Source organism: Panicum virgatum, chromosome 2K (genome assembly GCF_016808335.1).
Source record: "Panicum virgatum strain AP13 chromosome 2K, P.virgatum_v5, whole genome shotgun sequence".
Taxonomy (NCBI): Eukaryota; Viridiplantae; Streptophyta; class Magnoliopsida; order Poales; family Poaceae; genus Panicum; species Panicum virgatum.
In genome coordinates, this window is record NC_053137.1 from 39,826,148 (window position 1) to 39,832,564 (window position 6,417).

General features: G+C 54.0%; 1 pseudogene; it reads left to right on the forward strand.

Moving 5' to 3' along the window:
* Positions 1 to 4,867: 4,867 nt before the first annotated feature.
* LOC120676177 lies at positions 4,868 to 6,144 on the forward strand (annotated as a pseudogene).
* Positions 6,145 to 6,417: the final 273 nt, after the last annotated feature.

Here is a 6,417-nt window from a genome sequence, read left to right on the forward strand (position 1 = left end):
ACCAGAGAGGTTGTTTCTCTGGTTTCGGCTGAAAAGTGAACTGCGGACGGTCCGCCCTTGGGGCGCGGATGGTCCGCAGGCTAATTCGTTTTTTACCAGAGAGCATGTTTGTCTCTGGTGAGTCAGATCTCATAACCGCGGACGGTCCGCCCCTGGGGCGCGGACGGTCCGCCCCTGGGGCGCGGACGGTCCGCCAGGGCTGTAACGGCTAGTTCTGACACACATTAAATGCACTCTAACTCACTGGTTTATAACGGCGGACGGTCCGGTTTTTGAACCGCAGACGGTCCCGACTTCGCAGAAAAGAGTGTAACGGCTAGTTTTTGAAGGGATGTCTATATATACCCAATGCCCGGCCATTGGGTGTCTCTCTTGGACATTTGGACTGCATACTTGACATCATAGAGCTAAGGCATCCCTCTCTCACACACACTTGCTTAGAGATTGCATTCTTGAGGGTGTGAGGGCTTCCTAGTGCATTGCGTCAAGAGTTTGAGCTTTGTGCCACTAGGGAAACTTCAAGCAAGCGTCATCGACTTGTGACTCTTGGGAGTTGCCGCTCCCTAGACGGCTTGGAAAAGAGGATTTCGTGGAGCTCCTCCAAGGAGATTGTTGAGGAGCCCCGATTTCGGTTGTGAGAGGTCTTGTGCTCACCTCACCGGAGTGGTGAAGAGCAACTCTAGTGGAATCGAGGTGTGGAGCGGTTCCTTGATTCAAGCCGGCTCAAGATCAAGAGGTTCTTGATAGAGGAGCGGTTGATTCTTGGAATCCACCTCAACGTGGATTAGGGGTGACCGGCAAGTCATCGACACCACGGGATAAATTCTTGTGTCAACCTTGGTTACTTCTCTTGCTCACTTTAATTCTTGTTTTTACTTTGAGCAATTTACTTTACTAGAGCTTGATTTGTATCTTGTCACCCTAGGTTGCAAACCCATCTAGATATAGTAATAGCATGACATAGGGCTTTCCTTTGTTACTAATTAAATTTCTCTAGTGTTGTTGGCTTTAGTTTTTAAACCGCCTATTCACCCCCTCTAGTCGGTGTTCTTGATCCTTCACGCGGCCGCTCGCAGGTCCACCCAGCCACGGCCATCCAGCATCGCCGCCGCGCGCAGTTCTGCCAGCCGCGGCGTACACGGCTGGGCCGCCTGAATCCGCGCTTCCATGTCGACGGGCTGCAGAACGTCACTCAGCTTGAGGTCTTCAATGCGGTGGGGTTCGCTCTCCAGGGGGCGGCGGCGTCCGCGGTGGCCGCGAGCTCCAGTGGAAGGCGAGGAGGCAGGGGGCGGCGGCGGCTCCATGCACTGCGGAGGAAGCAGGGGAGGCGTGGGGAGAGAGAGAGAGAGAATGGGAGGGAGGGTGTGAAGGTAGAAGATAACACTTTTGGAGGGTATTTTTGCATATATTCATGCCACATGGCGCCATCTCAAGGGGTATCGACCTAAGTGGCACAACTTAACAAGCTCAGGGTGCCAGATTTCGATTTTGCGAGTTCGTGGACCTAAGTGACACCTCAGGACAAGTTCAAGGGCCGCTGGTGTATTTAACTCTTTATTCTTTATGGATGTTAATCGCTGCTAAAGCGCCGCTTAGGTCTCGGTACTCGTTTTATTACACTCAAAAATGGTTACAACATGCTTTATAAAAGGGAAAATGCATGAGTATTGAGAAAAGGGAAATTGGGTTATAAAGAATAAAATGTTAAGATGGGATGGATGAATGGCATTCCCTGTGTGGATTGTCATATGTTGGAGGCTCGTACCGATGTGGTTGAGCAAGAAGGTTGGGAGATATCCATCTTGTCGCAGTTAAGGACCAAGTTGATGTGTCATCTTGCCTAACTCAACTATCGTGCAAACCACTCGATCGTTGTGTGTGGCAACGGCTTAGCATAAACCCCACTAGTTAGTCTGATAGCCATCAGGAGAGCTGAGAGCAACGGGTGATCAAGAAGAAGGGATAAGGTCATAGTGACTTATGCCCTGGTTAAACCTCAGTGATAGGTCAATGGCCCCTTGGTGGAGTCCGTGTTGGCTAGTCAGGTCTAGCTAAGGTGGGTAATGGCTTTGTTGGGATCTGCACCGACACTAAGGTGATCGTGCTGTGGTACCCCACTTGTGGGTAAAGTTGTACACCTCTGCAGAGTTAAAACCTATTCGAATAGTCGTGCCCACGGTACTGGGCGAGTTACGGTTTGGTCACATAACTAGCTTCTGGGATGGATGGTTCCATGGTGTGAGTTGTTTTTGGAAGGTGTCCCGCAGATGTGCCGTGAGCTACTGCGGATGAGGAGTCCAGTAGCGTTTAAAATTTGGATCCTTTGTGTAGGATCAACCCCACTGATTACTCGGTTACTAAAGAATTGCTTTGGGAAAAACTCTTTTCAAAAATAAACCTTTGCATGTGTAAAATCTAGCTTTACTGCAAATAAACCTCAGCCTTATCCTTGGTTTATCCTGTGCATATCTGTGTTACCCCCTCCGTGGATGGGGTTGGACTTTTTGAGTACTTTTGTACTCACCCGATATATATTTGTGGTTTTCTTCAGAGGAAGATCTGGACTTCGTTGTTGAAGACGTCGAGTAGAGGTTGCGTCCGAACCCCAACTTTGCCTGTGGTGTTGGCCCTCTGCAAGATGCTTCTGCTAGCGCGTTACTCTGAGCCCGAGCTGAATCCCTTGTGGGTTGTGCTTTGGTGTATCACCGTAGCTGTTTTATTACTGATTATTGTTTGTATCGAGTGTCCGCCTCTTCGGAGGTTTGTACGGTGATGTACCATCTGATGTAATAAATGTGTATCAGCCTCCTGGGACTGATATTTGTATCATATTTAAGTCACCTCTTATGAGGGGACGCTTCACCAGCGCCGGCAGCTTGGGCCAGCGGTAGCTGGAGGGCCGCGGTGGTCCAAGGTCATGCCCACGAGGCTCCGTAGGGACTTCTTAGAGCGGAATATCACGCCGATGCCAAATGTGGATTTGCTAAGCGCAGCGGCAGGTGCCCACCCTCACCTGCCGCCGTCCGCTGCCCACTGGTTGTCCCACCTTGCCCTACTGGGGGCACTATCGCGCCCCCTTGCCCACACCACCGGACAAACCGCCGCCGCTGCCGTCGGGCCTGCCGCCGCTGCCTCCTTCTCCTCTAAACCCGGCGAGCCATCTCCCCCGAAACTCGAAATCCCTAAGCTCCGCCCCTCCCTCCACCACCCCAGCCGCCGGTGACCCCCCCCCCACACACACAAACACACACCCCAAACACCCCTGGAAGGCGACGGCGGCGGCAGGCCTAACGGCGGCTGCTGCGGGTGAGGGTGGGCACCTGTCGCTATGGTTAGCAGAATATTAGCTCGCCGGCGTCCTTGAGCTCCAACACCGACAGGAGCTGCCACGGGATGTGCTCGTCCATCGGCTTCAACATCCACTCCTCGAACGCCTCGTTCTCGGACTTACCAGTGCTGGCAGAGGTAGCACCGCTCCCTGACTGGTCCTCTAGCAGCATGAACTAGCGGTAGTAGAGGTGCAGCAGATGGTGGATCTCGCCGTCAAAGGCGGACCACGACGGTAGCGCGGGTGCGACACCTCAGGGGCGGACCACTGTAGCATCCGGGGTGGGGGTGGTGGTTGGCGGGGTGCTTGAGCTCGAGCTCCAGGAGGGAGAGAAAAAAATAGGAGCCTCCTCACGGACCCATGGGAGATGGGGGTGACAATAAGGGGGATTTGAGTGCCTTCCTATTCTAACAACCTAGGTAGTCCTGGAATTAGTTTTTTTTTGTTGTCGGTCTCTATTTTAAAAGTAGAGATCCAAATAGAGACCCTGTGGGAGTTGCTCTATGGTGAAAATTGGGTGGATAATAAAGTAATGGACCAATAGAAAGATTTTTTCTAGAAAAAATTCTGTATATGCCATTGGCATAAAACTTAATCTTGGATCTGCCACCTAGAAAACATAATCCCCGTATATGCCATTGGTTTTAAACTGTAATCCTTTGAGAATCGCTATGAGCCCATGACGCCATGGACATCGAGCTGAAAATGCCGGCCAGTGAAAGTTGTGTCCAGCCAATAAATTGGGACCAACTAAGGCAAGGGCAAATGGGTTATTTTAAAATGTATGTTAGCTAAAACTACTAGGATATGGTCAACATTGGCATAAAGGAGATTAAACTTTATGAACAATGGCGTTGCAAGATATTAGTTTTTTAAGGTGGCAGATCAGGGATAAAAGTTTTAGCCAATGACCTATAGAAACCTTGCCCCCATTTTTTCTACGAAACAGGAGGGATTACCTCTTTTTTTTCTAATTTTCTAATTATAAATTGAGCTAAGCTGAATTGGCTTGTTTTACTCAGTCATGGTTGAGTTATTAAATGGAGTTTTATACAACGATAGTGAGACATATATCTGGTGACTTTATCAATCTCGCTGTCATAGGAATGAGAGTGCATGTCTACGCTGTACTTGTAAAAAGAAAAAGAAAACAATGACAACGAAGGGAGTGTAAATCACATCATTTACACGGTCATTGAGCACATCCCCATCCTCCGCTATACTACTCCTATATAGATAGAAACATACACAAGATAAGCCAAGCGAGCACTACTGGCGCAGGAAACACAAAGGAAAACAGTCGCTGAGATGGCGCATGCCGTGCGCGCCCCGGCGTGGGGCACGTCACCCCGGTGGCCGTGCTCGCCACGCGCCTCGCCGCGCTCCACGGCGTCACCTACACCAACCTCTCCTCTCCCGGGGGCGGCTCTCCCGCGCTGGCCTCCCTCCCGCCGGGCATATCCACCGCCGCGCTCCCGGAGGTGCCCCTCGACGACCTCCCCGCCGCCGCGCACATGGTGACCCGCATCCTCACCGTCGTCCGGCGCACGCTCCCGCACCTCCGCTCCCTGATCCGCTCCCTCCTCGACGGCTCCCCCTCCGACGGCGGCGTCACGGCCTTCCTCGCCGACATGCTCTGCCCCGCGGCGCTCGCCGTCGCCAGGGAGCTCGGCGTGCCACGCTACGTCTTCTACACATCGAGCCTCATGTCGCTGGCCACGCTGCTCTACACCCCGGAGCTCGCGAGGACCACCGCCTGCGAGTGCCGCGACCTCCCGGCGCCGGTGGTCCTCCCGGGGTGCCTGCCGCTGCACGGAGCCGACCTCGTCGAGCCCCTCCAGGAGCGCGCCGACCCCGTGTTTGGCCTCCTCGTCGACTTGGGCCTCGACTACCTCCACAGCGACGGCTTCATCGTCAACACCTTCGACGCCCTGGAGCACGAGACCCTGGAGGCGTTCAGGGAGCTCTCCGACAAGGGCGTCTACCCACCGGCGTACGCCGTGGGCCCGTTGGTCCGCTCGTCGCCGGACGAGGCGTCGGCGGCCGAGCACCGGTGCACGGCGTGGCTCGACGAGCAGCCGGACGGGTCCGTCCTGTCCGTGTGCTTCGGCAGCGGCGGCACGCTGTCGACGCTGAAGACCGCCGAGCTGGCCGCCGGGCTGGAGGCCAGCGGCCAGAGGTTCCTGTGGGTGGTGCGGTTCCCCAACGACAAGGACAGCAGCGCGTGCTACTTCAATGGCGGGAAGACGACGGCAGACCACGGCGGCGACGCCGACGACCCGCTGAGCTACCTGCCGGAGGGGTTCGTGGAGAGGACGAGGGCCGTGGGGCTCGTGGTGCCGGAGTGGGCGCCGCAGGTGGAGATCCTGGGCCACCGCGCCGTCGGGGGCTTCCTGACGCACTGCGGGTGGAACTCGGCGCTGGAGGCCGTGACCGCGGGCGTGCCGGCGCTGGCGTGGCCGCTGTTCGCCGAGCAGCGGATGAACGCGGTGAAGCTGGCGTCGGAGCACGTCGGGCTGGCGCTGCGGGTGCGCGCGAGGGAGGACGACGGGGTGGTGCCGCGGGAGGAGGTGGCCGCGGCGGCCAGGGAGCCGATGGTGGGGGGACAGGGGCGCCGTGGCGCGGCAGAGAGCGCGCGAGCTGCGGGCGGAGGCGATGCCGCAGCTGGTGGTGGACTGTGCATGAATCCGTGATCGTGTCGTGTGTATGCGTTACTGCGGCCTTATTTAGTTCACGAAAATTTTTATGTTTTAGTACTATAGCACTTTTATTTTTATTTAATAATTAATATTCAATTATAAACTGATTAGACTTAAGAGTCGTCTCATCATTTACAGTTAAATTGTATAATAAGTTATTTTTTAACTACATTTAATACTTTATGCATATATTCAAAGATTCAATATGATGGTACTGTAGAAAAAATTTTGTAACTAAACATCATGGTCCGATCCATCTACATCACGGTTGCCTCACTGCCTTTGTGGTAGTGGAACCACCAGTCTATGATTTCACCTGGTTACATTGAATTTTTTTTTTGCCAGACAACTAGCATAAAGGACCAAAAGACGACGACGCAACACCCTAAC